Source organism: Tursiops truncatus, chromosome 2, assembly GCF_011762595.2.
Source record: "Tursiops truncatus isolate mTurTru1 chromosome 2, mTurTru1.mat.Y, whole genome shotgun sequence".
Classification (NCBI taxonomy): domain Eukaryota; kingdom Metazoa; phylum Chordata; class Mammalia; order Artiodactyla; family Delphinidae; genus Tursiops; species Tursiops truncatus.
In genome coordinates, this window is record NC_047035.1 from 173557256 (window position 1) to 173575460 (window position 18205).

At 42.9% G+C, this 18205-nt stretch overlaps 1 long non-coding RNA gene across 1 annotated transcript in view; it reads left to right on the top strand.

Annotated features, from left to right (window-relative positions):
• The first annotated feature begins 313 nt into the window (after nucleotides 1–313).
• LOC141278120 (uncharacterized) overlaps nucleotides 314–18205 on the top strand; it is a 170424-nt gene continuing 152532 nt past the window's right edge. Inside the window, exons 1-2 of the long non-coding RNA XR_012330455.1 lie at nucleotides 314–2590; nucleotides 3037–4028. This is a non-coding gene — a long non-coding RNA (uncharacterized lncRNA). The remainder of the gene's footprint in view (nucleotides 2591–3036; nucleotides 4029–18205) is intronic.

The following is an 18205-nucleotide window of genomic DNA, read 5'->3' on the forward strand; positions in this document are numbered from 1 at the left end:
TTTGATTTGCATTTCTCTAATAATTAGCGATGTTGAGCATCTTTTCATGTGCCTCTTGGCCATCTGTACATCTCCTTTGGGGAAATGTCTGTTTAGGTCTTCTGCCCATTTTTTCAATTGGGTTGTTTGCTGTTTTGTTGTGGAGTTGTATGAGCTATTTGTATATTTTGGAAATTAAGCCCTGTCAGTCACATTGCTTGCAAATATTTTCTCCCATTTCGTAGGTTGTATTTTTGTTTTGTTTATGGTTTCCTTTGCTGTGAAAAAGCTTGTTATCTGGTACCGTTTTTAAAGTCAAAAGGGTTTGCTGCTGCCTTTGGGGAAGAGACCTCACTTGTGCCCAGCAAAGGGGCCTAGGACTGGAGGGTCGGTTAGCATCCTCTGCCCTCACCCCAGTCCCTTCTGAGCTGCCTCCAGGCAACTTCCCTTCTCCCCAGATGCTTGTGAAGGTCCCTCAGGGCCCCATCCTTAGCAGTAAGTTACTCTTGTTGAAAAAGTGGTTTGAGAATGGGCAATGGATGTCCTCCAAACTACCCCGCTCCCACTCCGTCCTGCCAACCCCCAAAACTTAAGCTCTTGTTGGACCAGCATTAATACCCTGGGCGCTGTAAGCATCTCCAGTAGATCTGTAGAGGGAATCGCCTCGTTTTTTGACACGCCGTGAGCCTGAGCGTCTGGGGTGATCATTTCACGTTCAAGAGAATAGACTGTGCGGGTCTGGTTTTCCTTCTTCTTCAAAGGACTTAATGAGAGCCAGGTGGAAAGTTTCTGGCCTGTGATGCTGAGCTGTACGCGGGGGTCTAATATGTGCAACCCATACCCGTTCTTTGTCGTGATGATTATTCTGGGATGTTCTGAGCTTTGGGTTGGTCCTTGTCTGACCACAGAATTGCTGCATGCCCTTCAGAGGTATTTTACTATGCTCCCCCGAGCCTAGCTGTACTAGTGTTATTATATGATATCAGATTTCTCCACAAAATGCCGTTGCCATTGGCTATTCGTTTGTGCACAACAACAAGATGATTTTACTGTGCTGAGTCCATTTTGTAGTATTTGGTGACCTTCACCAGAAGTTCAGAGTTCTTGGCAGGCGTCTTTCCCCTTGGCCACAGAGGAACCCTGTATTTCCCTGGATCCTTCCAAGAGATGGGAATGCAACAGCAGCAGCTGAAGATATGAAAATGACTAGGAACAACACAGACACAAATTCAGAAAAGTACTGGGAAAGAATGGTCAGCTGAAGTAGTTCTCTTTTGACCCCGAACATTCTGTAGGAATCATTGGTAGGTTGGCTGTCACACAGCAGTTTTTTGTTTGTTTGTTTGGTGGGTTGGTTTTTTTGCGGTACGCAGGCCTCTCACTGCTGTGGCCTCTCCCGTTGCGGAGCACAGGCTCCAGACGCACAGGCTCAGCGGCCATGGCTCACGGGCCCAGCCGCTCCGCGGCATGTAGGATCTTCCCGGACCGGGGCACGAACCCGTGTCCCCTGCATCGGCGGCGGACTCTCAACCACTGCGCCACCAGGGAAGCCCACACAGCAGCTTTAAACAGGAGAAAAACAACTGCCTGTGTCCTGACATGTGATTTCATATTTTAAACACAGATGATAGAGTTCTGACTACAGATTTGACTCTTAGGCCCATGTGAGTGACTACCATTATATGCTGAAATCCATGAAATAATGAGAATCTAACAGAAACTTCTAATATATATATTTTTTAATTCTGTTGAAGTATAGTTGATATAAATGTTGTGTTAATTTCTGCTGTACAGCAAAGTGACTCAGCTATACATCTGTATGTATTCTTTTTCATATTCTTTTCCATGATGGTTTATCACAGGATACTGAATATGGTTCCCTGTGCTATCCAGTAGGACCTTGTTGCTTATCCATCCTATATATACTGGTTGGCAATTGCTGACCCCAAACTCCCACTCCATCCCTCCCCCAGCCCCCTCCCCCTTGGCAACCACCAGTCTGTTCTCTATGTCTGTGAGTCTGAGAAACTTCTAATATATTTTTAATCAGACACAAATAAAACTTTAAGATTTCCCAAAAAGAAATGAATCGAGTGGGTGGATGATGTCAGCACCTAAATTTCTCTCAATGCTTTCAAAGTGGGCTTTTTCTTAATGTTTAACAACAACAAAAAAATGTTCCACTGATTGGAAAGCCAGCGCTTACTGAGATACACAGTGCCTTTGAGCGAGCGTTCCAAAAAAGTGTATACATCCTTCTGGCCTGGATCGTCCTCTCCTCGGCGTTCCCAGCTGACACAACCGCATTCCTCCAGTTACATGTTCTGTTACCCTCGAGACTCCGGCGCCGTCCCACCCAGAAGCATTAGCGTTGCTCTATTACCATAAAAGTCCGCCCTGTGAGTGCTGTGTAAGAGACAAAGCAAATGGGCTGCACCGACACATAAAAGCAGCCCCCCCTCCCGGATTGAAGAACACGCGCCCTCCACACTGTGACTGCTGGAGTTTCTGTCTTCCCGGAAGGATGATGGCTCCTCGAGTGCAGAAAGCTTCGCCCCAGCACACAGGGATGGCCACGACCTCTGCTTCTGTCTCTCGCATTTTCCCGAAGGTATTTTAACGCACCAAATCTTAAATCTAAAACTGTGTCTGAGATCAAGAGAAATATTTATAACATTTATGCGTTCAGTTCGTGATTCAGAGATTTATTTATAAGACTGTTGACTTGGGGACACCCCACTCTTGCCTTTAAACTGCCGAAGTGAGTCATGTTTGTTCGAGGTAATTGTACCAGAAGGTACAACTAACTTGTAAGCTTCTCTTTAAAATGTCCATTCACAACCTACAATCACTGTAAATAACAGGCTGCCAGGAAGTTTGCTCGGTTTTATGGCCGTATATCTTTATTATGCGTGCATTAGGCTGTACCCAAACAGACTTTTGTCACAGAGGGGTTCTTGGAGGAGAAGCGAGTCCCTTTATTAGAGTATCAGTATAGAGTTCTGAGGGTGTAGGATTGGAAAGATGTAATATCTCAAGGTCTCCCTTCCATGATAGGGAACGAAGCCGAGGAAACAGCTGGCACAGAAGAGAAATAATAGATTCCAGTTGGTGGAAAGTGTACACGTACGATTCGAGCATCATTAAATCGCAGCTGCAACCCACTGTCATCATGGTGGGCGCTTCCCTCTTTAACACCTCAGTGCCTCGTGCTGGCTGAGTCTGTGTCCTCCTGGGAGGCTCTCTGACTCTCCACTGAGAGATTGATGAAGCCCACGCCCATCTGACCCCCAGCACAATGGGAAGCTTCTTGTGGCCACAACGCCAGAGTTTCTGAGAACATCCTGCCGTTCGAATACCCATGACTTAGGAGGAAGACCTCACCAGCCAGAGCTGGTGTTGTACGAAGGAGAAAGAGTAGGAGGGGATTTGGTGTCTGAAGTCAGCTTGTTACACAACGGACAAAGGCCCGCTCTGGCCGCGTCGAGGTTTCACTGTGCCCTCGCTTCACCTGCGTTTGACTCAACCTTGCTTAGCACACACACCTCAGCTGTGATACCGAGGCCTCCCGGTCTCCCCTGAAGCTCCCTTGACTCCTGAGCCAGACACACTTCTTTGGTGGGTTTGAGACTCAACCGGCTCTATTACCAGCCTCCTCAGGCTGCCTGTGACCCAGCCTGTTCACATTCATTCATTCATTCGTTCATCCACTCATTCTTCACTCGTTTACTCACCATTCATTCAATAATGATTTACTGTCTCCCCTGTGTGTGTCAGTCATGCTGGGTCCTGGAATGTACCTGAGAGCAAAACCCAGCCCCTGTCTTTGAGGAGTGTCCTGCCTGGCTGGGGAGATAGCCGTGAAAAGTGGCAACTTCAAAACCACATGATAACTGCTACGTAGGGGTGAGTGGATGCTACGGGGACACATCAGAAAGGTGTCCTACCTGATCTTGGGGAGCCGAAAGCACTTCCCATGAGAGCCCACGTTTAAGCCAAGCTGGGAGGGAAGAGCAGAAGACAGGCAGGAGACCTAAGGGGGAACGAAGGTAAGGAGAGAAGGTACAGTATTCTATGGGGAAGGAAAGGGGCAAGCCAGAGCCTGTGAGGGCCAGGCAGATCCATGTCAGAGAAGTGTGAAGAGTTCACAGTGCGGGGCGGGGAGCAGAAAGGAGAACAAGTAGCGGAGAGATGACAGAGGAGATGACGGTCCGGGGGAACCAGACGTGAAGGGCCGCATCTGCCACGGTAAGGCGTTGGAGGTAATTGGGATCAGTCAGGGGATGAACCCCATGGACCGTGTTTCCATCAGAGCAGCCGTTTCCTGATTTGTCATAAGCTCGTATCTAAGCACGCAGGCTCTATCCTGAACAGGTTAGTGGACTCTAGCCATCTGGCTGGCTTTCATGCCCTCCTGTCTTTCCACAGTTAACCAAGGCTGTGACCACAGCTCGCCCACTGTTTGCGTCCCCTGACTGGTGGCCTCGCCCAGTTTGTTGTGCCTCCTGTGGTCACACGCTCTGTGCTCCATCTGGGCCCACGACACACCTACAGTGCTCCTATTTTATGCACTTTCATCAAGATGTCTCTCTTAATTTTAACTCAAATTTAAATCTGAAACGTGTAAAAATATAGGAGCTTACCATTCCTTCCACAAATATTAGCGTAACTACTCTGTGCACGAGAATGCTCTAGGAGATACAGTAATGACTAAAAAGGACTCAGCCTCCAGCTTCGCGGGGTTGCAGACAGACAAACAAGACAGCAGAGGGTGACAGGTGTTACGTAGAAAATCGTTAGGAGATGATGCTTGTTCTGTAGAAAACTTAAGCAGCAAGGGTTGCTGGACCATGCTATTTTTCTGTAGGGTTGTAACATATACACACAATAGAAAAGACAGGCTACCATTACTGGAAGCCTGTCTCAGGAAGTTTTTTAATGACCTCAGGATTCAAAAATCAGAATTCACGTAACTAGTTACAAATCATAGATTTGGATAGTAATGTTATTGTCGCTTATCAATTTCAGTTTTTAAGAATCTTTCTGATTTTAAGTTTATTAAATTCAGTGTATGATTATAATTTTAGCCTTGTAGTGGCATAAACAGGATTTTGCCATAATCTTATGTTCTAAATGTCCCTGATTTAAATGCTGTGACTCAATGCATTTCTGAATTAGGATTTTGCTTTAAGCAAATGATAGTTAAGCACTTCACTGTTTATATTGTATCTTAATTTTCCACTTAGAATGATGGAGAAACATTAGTGGTACAACCCTGTGGGCGATAGTAGGGACTTTGATAGGGAGGGACACAAGTCCTCCAATATATGCCCAGTAGGGGTGACAGGAAAGAGGACTGGAGAAGCAAGATTTGAAGAAAGAAGAGCTGAAATTTTCCAGAATTGTAAGACAGCATGAATCCTCAGATTAAAGGGACAGCCAGTAGCAAGCAGGAGGAAGAAAAATAAGTACAATAGTGAGGTTGAAGAACACCAAAAATAAAGAGAAAAACTGTAACAGAGAAGAACAGATCTGACTCCATATTAGATCTGTTTCTTTTGCTTTAACCTCCGTGCTCCATTGCCTGTGCTTAGTCCTGCAGGCTCTGTGCCATTTTAAAAAGAATGTTGCCTGTAGCCTGAAATACATCCCATTCTCAAGGCTCTGACCTTTAAAGGTGTAACACCTTTCTGTTCATATAGAGATAAAAAGTTGTAGAACAGAGAATCACTTGTGTGTTGCTGGAGGTTTACAGGAACATCGTGACCTGATCTACGTGGACAGCGGCAAAAACAAGGGATTCCGGCACCAGGAAGTTTGCAACAGCTAACCACGCCCCTCCCTCACCTGGCCTTTAATATGCTTAGCTGAAACCCTTCTGAGAGTTCGGGGTTTTGGGGGCGCAAGCCACCTGTCTTCTTGCACGGCCCTGTGATAAACCTTTCCCCGCTGCAGCTGTGACGTTTTGGTTTCTTTGGCCTCACTGTGCGTCGGGCACACAAACGTGGGTTCGGTAGCAAAAACTTTAAAACTATCAGAGACAAAAAGCAGATTCCACGCAAAGGAGCACTCAACAGACTGACAGCAGACGTGTTATTATTACAACAGATGTGGGGAGACGGTAATGTTCTCATCACCTGAGAGAAATTAACCCTCCATCTAGCATTTTAGACTCTGCAAAACTATTAAAAATGCAAAAATAGACATTTACATAATTACAAAGATTTAGAAAGTTAACCAATCATAGACCCTCATTATAGGATATACTTAAAAAAAAAAAAGAACCCAGAAAGTATGGACCACAAGATAACAGCAAACACAGATGTTGATAGAAATAAAAGATAGTATATCAACTATTCCAGTCCCTGGGAGCTCCATCTCAAAATCAGGAGAAAGTCAACATTCTTATCAAAACAATCTATTGTAAAGACAACACAAATCAGAATGAAGCCTTTCCGATGTGGACCCAGCTGCCAGGAGGGATGAGCATTGGCCGGCCTGTGTGGTGACCCTGGGGCTCATGGTATAAGAGGTCAGGCTTGGGGGGAAGCCAGCACCTCTCAGCGGCCTGAGGGTGGGCGAGGGCCCTGTGTAACCATCCGTTTATCTTTTAGTCTTTAATAGTACAATATGATTATTAGAAAAGTTTTTGGTGTTATATTAGATAAATCTGAAGTTCTAAATAACAGTATGAAGTATTTAGTGGGAGAAGGTTAAATGCTGACCAACTTTAGACTTGGCATTAAAAACATAGGGAAGAGACTTCCTTGGGGGCGCAGTGGTTGGGAGTCTGCCTGCCGGTGCAGGGGACACGGGTTCGAGCCTTGGTCCGGGAAGATCCCACATGCCGTGAAGCAGCTAAGCTCGTGCGCCACAACTGCTGAGCCTGCGCTCTAGAGCCCGCGAGCCACAACTGCTGAGCCCACGTGCCACAGCTGCTGAGGCCTGTGTGCCTAGAGCCCGTGCTCCGCAACAAGAGAAGCCACTGCAATGAGAAGCCCATGCACTGCAACAAAGAGTAGCCCCCGCCCGCCGCAACTAGAGAAAGCCCGCGTGCAGCAACAAAGACCCAACGCCGCCAAAAATAAATAAATAAAAATAATTTTTTTTAAAATAGGGAAGAATATATTTAAAAATTTTAACAGTAGTCACTAAAAGAATAGAATCTATAGCTTCCAGAAAAGTAGCAGGGAGAAACAGGAAGACCGAAAACTTTTATCAATCCAGCAGATGACAGAAAAGGAGAAAATTGCAAAGGAACATGATAGTAAATTAAAAGTAGAAATGTTATGAATATGCAATGAAACAGCAATCACAATAATTACGAGTGGATTAAGCCAGGAGTTGGCAAACTTCTTTTCTGTAAAGGACCAGATAATATGTAGGTGCTGTGGGTCACATATAATTTCTGCAGTTCTTTAAAAACCTTAAAACCATTCTTAGCTTGTGTATGGCTTGAAAGCCATACAAAAACATATTTCAGGCCAGATTTGCCCCTTGGGAGTAGTTGGTCAACTTGTGGATTAAATTTTTATCAGACAAGAAAAGTTTTTCCATTTATATTTATTTATTTGCTTAATATTGAAGTATAGTTGATTTACAATGTTATGTTAGTTTCAGGTGTATAGCAAAGTGATTCATACACAAATATATATATATATTATTTTCCAGATTCTTTTCCCATATAGATTATTACAAAATATTGACTATAGTTCCCTGTGCTATACAGTAGGTCCTTGTTGGTCATCTACTTTATATATAGCAGTGTGTATATGTTACTCCCAAATTCCTAATTTCCCCCCCCCCCACCTTTCCCCTTTGGTAATCATAAGTTTGTTTTCTATGTCTTTGAGTCTGTTTCTGTTTTGTGAATAAGTTCATTTGTATCATTTTTTTAGATTCCACATATAAGTGATATCATACGATATCTGTCTTGCTCTGTCTGAATTTCTTTCACTTAGTATGATAATCTCTAGTTGCATCCATGTTGCTACAAATGGCATTATTTTGTTCTTTTTATATGGCTGAGTAGTATTCCATTGTTTATATGTACCACATCTTCTTTATCCATTCATTTGTCAGTGGACATTTAGGTTGCTTCCATATCTTGACTATTGTAAATAGTGCTGCAGTGAACATTGGTGTGCATGTATCTCTTCAAATTATGGTTTTCTCTGGATATATGCCCAGGAGATGGATCGCAGGATCATATGGTAGCTCTGTTCTTAGTTTTTAAAGTAACCTTTGTACTATTCTCCATAGTGGCTGCACCAGGAGTGTAGGAGGGGTCCCTTTTCTCCACACCCTCTCCAGCATTTATTATTTGTAGACCTTTTGATGATGGCCATTCTGACTGGTGAAAGGTGGTACCTCACTGTAGTTTTAATTTGCATTTCTCTAATAATTAGCAGCATTTAGGTGTCTTTTCCTGTGCCTTTTGGCCATGTGTATGTCTTTGGAGAAATGTCTATTTATATCTTCTGCCCATTTTTTGATTTGGATTGTCTGTTTTTGTGATATTGAGCTGTATGAGCTGTTTGTGTATTTTGGAGATTAATCCCTTCTTGGTTGCATCATTTGCAAATGTTTTCTCCCATTCTATAGGTTGTCTTTTCATTTTGTTTATGGTTTCCTTTGCTGTGCAAAAGCTTTTGAGTTTAATTAGGTCCCATTTATTTATTTTTATTTTCATTACTCTGGAAAATGGGTCCAAAAAGACCTTGCTGCAATTTATGTCAAAGGATGTCATTCCTATGTTTTCCTCTAGGAGCTTTATAGTATCTAGTCTTACATCTAGGTCTTTAATCCATTTTGAGTTTATCTTTGTGTATGATGTTAGAGAATGTTCTAGTTTCATTCTTTTACATGTAAGCTGTCCAGTTTTCCCAGCCCCATTCATTGAAGAGACTGTCTTTCCTTCATTGTATATTCTTGCCTCCTTTGTCATAGATTAACTGACCATAGGTGCATGGATTTATTTCTGGGCTTTCTGTCCTGTTCCATTGATGTATATGTCTGTTTTTGTGCCATTACCATACTGTTTTGATGACTATAGCTTTGTAATATAGTCTGAAATCAGGGCAGCTGATTCCTTCAGCTCTGTTTTTCTTTCTCCAGATTGCTTTGGCTATTCGGGGTCTTGTGTGTCTCCATTCAACTTTTAAAATTCTTTGTTCTAGTTCTGTGAAAAATGCCATTGGTAATTTGATAGGGATTGCATTGATGGGGATTGCAATGATTGCACTACCCAAGATTACCTTGGGTAGTGTAGTCATTTTGACAATATTGATTCTTCCAATCCAAGAATATGGTATATCTCTCCATCTGTTTATGTCATCTTCGATTTCTTTCATCAGCATCTTATAGATTTCAGAGTATAGGTCTTTTGTCTCCTTAGGTAGGTTTATTGCTAGGTATTTTATTCTTTTTGATGTGACGGTAAATGGGAGTGTTTCCTTAATTTCCCTTTCTGATCTTCCATCATTAGTGTATAGAAATGCAGTGTCTTTCTATGCATTAATTTTGTATCCTGCACAGACAGAAGTTTTCAGACGGGATTTTTTTTTAAAGCTGGCTGTATGTTTCTCACAAGATAAGAGCCTTTAAAAACACATAAAATATTTATAATAAAGGGTGGGAAAGATACTCTATGCAGCTGACCCTTGGACAACACGGGTTTGGCCTGTGCAGGTCCAGTTCTATGTGGATTTTCTTCAATAGTAAATACTACAGCACCACACGATCCCTGGTTAGTTGAGCTGAGGATGCGGAACCACAGATAAGGAGGAATAGGGAATAGGAGAACCCAACTATAAGTTAAATGTTGTGATTGTGCACTGACCCTCTGCACAATCAGGTTCACCCTGGCATCACTCACTCAAGGGTCAACTGTATTAAGCAAAAGAAAGCTGGTTGACAGACCTGGAAGCAAGGTTCCAAGTACAGACTGTTTGGGAGGTGATTCCGGGAAACACAGGTAGGGAGAAGGGAAGAGAAGGAAGCCAGTCCGAGATGTTATTCGCCACTTAGCACCATGGCCACTGGAGCTCCGCCCCCCGAGGGCTCTGAGAGTCAGAGCAGGATGTGGCTCCAGGCTTCCACCTGAGGAGCAAAGGATCTCGAGCGCTGGCTCTGGGGACACTGGCTCTTCGACTGTCCTGTCTTGCCTTGTGGGTGAGTAGAGTGTCCTCCCATGGCCAGAAATGAAGCAGCCTTTGCACATAGAGGTGAAGCTGAGGGACTCTGAGTGGGGCAAGGAGCGCCTTCAGCCATGCCAGTACAACAGCATCAGTAGGAGTCAAGACTGAATTCAGGGCAAAGGGCACTACTAGGGATAAAACGGGAAATGACCTAAGGATAGAGGAATAATCCACCAAAAAGCCAAACCAGTCCTGAGTTAGCTCAAGACCTAGCATCAAAGTAGGCAAAGCAAAAAGTGACAGAGTTACACGGGTACATTGGAAAGTGCACAGTTAGAGCTGAAGGTTTTAAACAAACTCTATTAATAGACCAAGCAAACCAAAACGAGTAGAGAAAGCAGAAGATACCGTGGGAAATAGTAAATTGTGATATAACTCAAACTAAGAATGAAAATGGGGGAACAAGTTCCGAGTCAAATGGGTTCCTCTGGGCTAACACCCAGGTGTGGGTAGGGCTGCATTCCTTCAGGAGGCTCGGTGGGGGAGACCCACTGCCTTGCCTTTTCCAGAGGTCACGTGCGAGCCCCTTCCTCCATCGTCAAAGCCAGCTGCTAACACCTTCCAAAAGGTGCTGACTCCCTTGCCTTTCTTTTTCACTTCTGAGGACCCTTGTGATTACGTTATCCTATTGGCCAAGTCCCTGTGGCCATGTAAGGTACCATATTCACAGACTCCAGGATTGGCACGTGGACTTCTTTGGGAGGGTCACCGTTCTGTCTACCACACAAGCTATGTCAGCTGTTGCAAGATGTATATTTAGACAAAGAGACGCATCAGTGTACTCTTGAGATCAGGGAAAACATAGGAAAAGGAAACCATAGACCCATTTTATTTATTCTGAATAAAATAGTAGCAAATTAAATTCAGCAGTGTTTATGTTCAGGTTGGGTTCATTTCAGGAGCAGAGGGGTGATTTCAGAAGGGATTCCAAAATCTTTTGATGTAATATGCTGCATTAAGAGATTTTAAAAATCTCTCTGATCATCTCAGTAATTCCATGATAAGCATTTGATTTAAAAAATCAGCATTCAGCATGATTTTCTAAAATCTTAGCAAACTAAAAAATAAATAAATAAATCTTAGCAAACTAGAAATAGAAGACAACTTTCTATACCTAATATCCAAAACCTACAGTAATCGTGTATTGATGAAACTTTAGAAGCATTCTCATTAAAGTCAGGGACCCCCCCCCCAAAAAAAAGGATATTTCATGTCATCGCTCCTTTCAGTAATGTACTGAAGGTTCTAGACAACCCAACAGATGGATAAAAACATAAGAGATCCAAGTATTGGAAAGAAAGACATGAGGCATATTTACATACTACAAAACCTAAGAATTAGTATTTTTCCTAGTAATGAACCAATATACAATTCTAAAACTAATTTGAAAGCTGGTGCATATTTTTGGATAAAGCTGAGCCTAATAACATGCCTAATAATCCATTAGAAAAGCAATACACAAAACATACTTTCTGCAATGACAACAAAAGCTATAATTTACCTAAGACTAAATCCAACAAAGATGTATTTGATAATCAAAAAGAAAATACAGGGCTTCCCCGGTGGCACAGTGGTTGAGAGTCCGCCTGCCAATGCAGGGGACACGGTTTTGTGCCCCGGTCCGGGAAGATCCCACATACCGCGGAGCGGCTGGGCCCACGAGCCATGGCCGCTGAGCCTGCACGTCCGGAGCCTGTGCTCCGCAACGGGAGAGGCCACGACAGTGAGAGGCCCACGTACCCCCACCCCCCCTAAAAAAAAAAAAAAAAAAGAAAGAAAATACAGCATTATTGAAGTAATGGAAGTCTCAAATAAATGGAGAAGTGCTAAATAAAAACCGTGTTTTTGGATTGGAAGTTTTACTATAGTAAAGATAGCAGTTTGCTCCAAATTAATTTAGAAAAGCAGTTTAAAATGTAATTCCATTTAACATATCATCAGAGTTTTATATACAATTTGATAAGTGTCCTTAACATTTATATGTAGAGAAAAGGACAAGAATAGCCCCAAAAAAATCTTTAAAGAAGAGCAAGGTAGGGAAGAGATCAGTACTTTTTGTAAAATTATAGTGATTAATACAAGGTGATTTTGGCACAGATATGGAGGAGGTGCCCAGTGGAATAGAATACACAAATAGAATATTTGTCAGGAGTGGCATTACTGATCAGTGGGTTAATAAAATGGTGGTGGGAACATTAGTTATCTGTATGGAAAAGATAAAATTTAATTCTTACCTCATTCCCCTGGCTGGATTAAAAACTCAGTGTGTGGATCAGTATTTTAAAAATTTAGAAGATAGCATAAAACAATATTCTTAAGACCTGAGGACGGAGAGAGAGCGTTCTTAAACAATATACAATAGCAGTCAAGGAAAGAATTGATAAATTTGACTCCTTTAAAATGTTAAACTCCTTTAAAAAATATATTTTAATGCTATAAATAAAGTTAACATAAAACACAGACCAAAAGAAGACATTTACAATGCACATAGTTGACAAAGGATTAGCTGTCAGAGTATGTAATGATTGCCTGCAAAGTAAAGAGAGAAAGAACTGACTTGATAAAAAAAAATAGGCAAGGTTTCTTCTTTTGGAGTGGAGAGAGATGAATAAACGGAACACAGAGGACTTTTAGGACAGTGAAAATACTGTCTGACACCATCATGACGGATACATGTTGTCATACATTTGTCCAAACCCATAGAACGTACAACACCAAGAGAGAACCCTACTGTAAACTATGAACTTTGGGTGATAATGATGTGTCAGTGTAGGTTCATCAATTGTAACAAATGTACCTCTTTGGTGGGGATGTTGATAATGTATGCTTGAGGGCAGGGGGCATACGGGAAATCTCTGTACCTTCCCCCTATCATTTTGCCGTGAACCTTAAACTGCTCCAAAAAAAAAAAAAAAAGTCTTACTTAAAAAAAAAAAATTAGGCAAAGTTATATGAGGTTGCAGTTTATGAAAGAGGATTGCCTAATGACCAATAAACATGAAAAATTGTTTCATTTTTACTGGTAATCAGAGACATGTAAAATAAAAAAGTAAGTTGCTGTTTCACATCATGAGGTTAGAAAAATATTTAAAGCCTGACAATACCACATGGTGACTTGAATGTGGAGCAAGGAGAACTTTCAAATATTTCTGTTGGAAATGTTAGTTAGTACAAAATATTTGGAGAATAATTTGACCATGTCTCTCAGAGATGAAACTCGGCATTCCCTGTGTCCCAGCATTCCAGATCATTCCTGAAGGAATTCTTGCAGATTGTTGCACAGAGGCACTTGTACAGGAATGTTCACTGTAGCGGTGCCAGTAATGGTAACAGTCTGGAAATCGTGTGAATGTCCATCAATAAGAGCATGAATAAACAAACTGTAACACAAGCAAGGGAAAAGGAACCCTACACAACTTTAAAAGAATGAGCTGGAACCACGGGTAGCAACCTCTGAAAAACATGATGTAGAAGGAAAAAAAGTTGTAGAATGATACGTAGAGCATGGCGCCACTTATGCAAAGCTATAATCCTTCACAACAATGCTATATAGTGTTATGGAACTCCCTAGATAGGTAGCAGCAAAGCGCAAAAACTTACGTGAGAAAGATAAATGCCCGATGACTGACAGCAACTATCATTAGGGATGGAGAGAGGGGAACAGGATCCAGAAAGGAGACACAGGGGTTTCCGCTTTGCCTGCAGTATTTAATTTCACAGAAGAAAAAATGTGGAGCAAATATGGCAGCATGTCCACATTTGATGAAGCGTGGGGGCACCACCGCGCTTTCTGTTTTGATTTATGTACTTCTCGGTGCCCATGCTTTCCAAATGAGTATCTCGCATGTGCCAAACACAGTTTTAAGAACTAGGGATAGAGCAGAAGCCATCAGCCTCGCAGACTGTATATTCGAGAGTGTTTAAGATATTTCCTAATTTTTAAAGGGAGAAGCAGAGCAAGAGAAAAATGAAGAAGTGAAGACGAGTTTTTTGAGAAAGATTGGTTGGAACTGTGTAGATTCAGTTGTGCTTGTTGGTCATCAGTCTGTAGTCAATGGGGGTTAAGCAATCTGTTCAGTAACGTGATTTTCTCCAGTGGGATTCCACTGCCTAATTGCAGGCAGGTAGAAGAAGAGCAGTTGGGTTAGTTCAAAGGTTTTTCCAGGTAGGGAAGTGTAATTACCAGGCCGAGGTTCAGAGAGGGTTCTGGGAAGGTGACAGAGGAGGGAGCATCAGGAACCTGTCTCTGCACCCAGACAGCAATTGCACTGGCAGACTCCATCCAGTGTAACCATCTTGGAACTCTGGAGTCCAGCAACTGCTAGTGGAAGGCTTCATGGTAAATTGTGGTTAAATTCAAATCAGTTTCAGCGCCCAGCATGGTAGCAGCTGTCCATCCTCCGTCTCTCCACCCTCCCCCATCCCACCCCCACCCCCGGCAAGCAGCCTTGCATGTGTTCCGGGAGCAGCTCGTGTAGCTTCCGGAGCCGGGGGATCTGTGCTCTGACTGCTGGTTGCTGCTTTGATCATAAAGGTGCAGGTGAAGAGGTGAGCAGGCATTGTTGCAAGCCCGCCTCCTCTGGCTGAAGTGACTTCCAGGGCATTCAAAGGGCTGGTACCTCCTCCCTTCATTTTTCCCTTTGTACCCTTTTGGGAGCTGGACACTGAAGACTAGAATGTTCAAAAGCAACTGCATATATGGGACAATTAGAAAGTTACTACACATATCCAGGGAAAGAGAAAGGTACAGACTCAGAAAAGACCTGAGAAGACCCTAAGTTTACACCTCAGGCTGATCCTTAGCATGGAAACAGCCTATAACAACAGACAGAGAGGGGAGAGAGAGAGAGAGAAATCAGCAAACCTTGGGGAAGGGGGAGAATCTGATTTCCAGAGTTAAGCACATCATTAGATGCAATGTCCGGCTTTAAACAGAAAATCACAAGCAATACTAAGGAACAGCGAAGTATGGCCCATTCAAAGGAAAAAATAAACCAACAGAAACTGGCCCAGAGAAACACCAGATGGTAGACTTACTAGGCAAAGATTTAAAGTAGCTGCCTTAAAGATGCTGAAAGAACTAAAGGAAGATGAGAAGAAAGTCAAGAAAATGGTGTATGAACAAAATGGAGATATCAATAAAAATATATAAAATGTAAAAAGAGAGAGAAATCTGGCCAACATGTGGAAGCAGAACAAGTGTCCAGATAAGCAAAGTGTGGTATATATGTGTGTGTGGTGTAAATGATACCATGGAGTGTTATTTAGCCTTAAAAAGAAAGGAAGTTCTGACAGACGCTACAACATGGATGAACCTTGCTAAACGATGTTACGTCAGTCTGGAAGTTCAATGTTGCTCCTCTTGCTCAGTGATTTTAAAGAAATTGAGCAGTTCCAGTGTGATTTCTTTCTTTCTTTTCTAAGCTGCATTCCTGTTCCCACCTAAGGCATGCCTCTATGTACGTATCGGCTACTATGGTGTTTCAACGTGTTTGAGACATTGAACAGCATCCCTTAATTCTCTATGTTATTTGTCAGAACTGTTATTTAAAGAACGAAGTATGTGTTGCATGAAAACACGTGATTTTTTTCCCTTGGTTTAAATAAACTTCAAGATAACTGGAAAAAAATTATTATCGTGAAATACGCCAGTCACAAAAAGACAATGCTGTACGATTCCGCGTACGTGAAATACCTAGAGTACTCGAAATCATAGAGACGAAGGAGAACAGTCATTTCCAGGGACTGTCAGGAAAGGGGAATGGGTGTGTGTGTGTGTGTGTATGTGTTTAACGGGTACAGAGTTTCAGTTCTGCAAGATGAAAAGAGTTCTGGCGACGGATGGTGGTGATGGTTGCATCGTTGTGAACGTACTTAATGCCACTGAATTGTAGGCTGAAAAATAAATAAGATGGTGAGTTTGATGTTTCGTGTATGTTACCACAATCAAATAGATGGCAAGGGCTTCCCTGGTGGTGCAGTGGTTAAGAATTGCCTGCCAATGCAGGGGACACGGGTTCAAGCCCTGGTCCTGGAAGATCCCACATGCCGCGGAGCAACTAAGCCCATGCACCGCAACTACTGAGCCTGCGCTCTAGAGCCCGCGAGCCACAGCTACTGAGCCCACGAACCACAACTACTGAAGCCTGTGTGCTGCAACTACTGAAGCCAGCGTGTCTAGAGCCTGTGCTCCGCAACAAGAGAAGCCACCGCAATGAGAAGCCCGCGCACCGCAACGAAGAGCAGCCCCCGCCCTTCACAACTAGAGAAAGCCCGCGTGCAGCAACAAAGACCCAATGCAGCCAAAAATAAATATATATATATATTTTTTAATGGTGAAAAACAAGCAAAAGTACAAGGGCCAAGGGAGTTTAGTGTCCCTGCAGGAGAGTAGTTGAAATAATGGGCCATGGACTCCAAGCTGGCTGGGAGGGATGTCATGAAAAGGAGGACGTGGAGAGGTCAGTGGATGGAAGTTTCACCAAGGCTACAGGGGACCGGGTGTTTGTAGGGTTTCTTGCGCAGGCCAGCAGGAGGGACAAAATACTGCTTGGAGAGGTTTGGACTGGCGATGATATTGGAGGGGGGCTTTTCCCGCTCCCCCGCATACACCATGGATGTTTTTCCGTTTCAGAAGTCAGAGTTCTATTATGTGCATTTTAACAGAGCATTTCATTGTATAGACGTGCCATAACTTACTTAACCAATCTCTTACTGTAAATCATAGTCACACGTTGATTATTTAAGCTAATAAATTACAGTCCTTACAGAAATCCTCACCAAGCCGTCTCTGACCTTCTTGACTTGACCAGTGCAAGAAACCCTGGCGCTCCAGAGAAACTCAGGACCAAAGCTACCGATAGGTGTCCTCTCCACGAAGAGGGTGGGCAGCCCAGATTCTCTGCACACTTAATCACGTCAGAGCAGAGATCAGGTTACTCTAACTTGCTCATGGATATATATGAATTAGTTAATTCAACAAAAATTTACTGAGTCGCTTCTGTGTAAAAAGAACTGTATCAGGAACTGGAAATGTGAAAGTGCTCTCAAAGATGGAAGGCATAATTAGACGAGGATGTAAATTACTGTAAGATCAAGTTCAAGCAGCGGCAGATTTAGCATGAAGTGTGTGGTGCCTGGGCATCAGTGCCCCTCACTCCTTTCCGACCCCAGGGAGAGACCCTATCAATTCACTTACCTGGCCATACATTTTGGTAAAATTTGAAAAAGTTGAGTTTTTGTTTTTTTTTCCCACCTGTGTCTCCCTTCTTGCTTTTCCCCATTGCTGAAAAAGCCAAGGATATTTTTGAGATCCAGCAAAGGAGAAGTTGTGCTGAGGACACATCCAGCTGGGTTTTTTGAAATGTATGAGTGGGGCTCCCGGACACTGCATTGTGGAATGAACCACTTCCCACTTGCACCGGTGCAGGAGTGATTTCTAGAAACATCTCACCCCCCCCACCCCCGTGCTGATGCAGGTGCCAAGCAGTGGCTTTATCACGACAGGAGCAGGCCCTGTGGCGCTCAGCACAGGAAGTGGGTGGGCACGGAGGAGACACCAGCTGTAAAGTAAATGGAACCCAAAGCGAGTTGGTGGGAAATTCTTCTAATCAGACACGTAAACCTGCAAACAGAAGATTCAGTTCACAGCAGTGCCTGGTCAAAATAGAACTTTCTGAAGCCAGGAATGCTGTCGATAACACAGCATAAATAGTTACAGTTATACACGCATCATACATTTTCTGGTTGTTGATGATGTGTAGGTATCGAGGTACAACCTGGTGGCTGTAGGACAAAGAGTGGGTACTGCGCCTACATGTGAAGTTGTATGTTTTATTTATTCCAGTTATTAACAATAGTAAAATTGTGACCAACCTTATAGAAGAAACACTGAATTATCTTTCCATTTTCTCTATAAAAAATAGTTAAGTAACTCTGACAGGTACTTACTTCATGAAAGTGTGAATTTTCTTCTAGATTTTGTAATGTTTGTTTTATTCATTAACTTGTTAAAACTTGATTTTGTT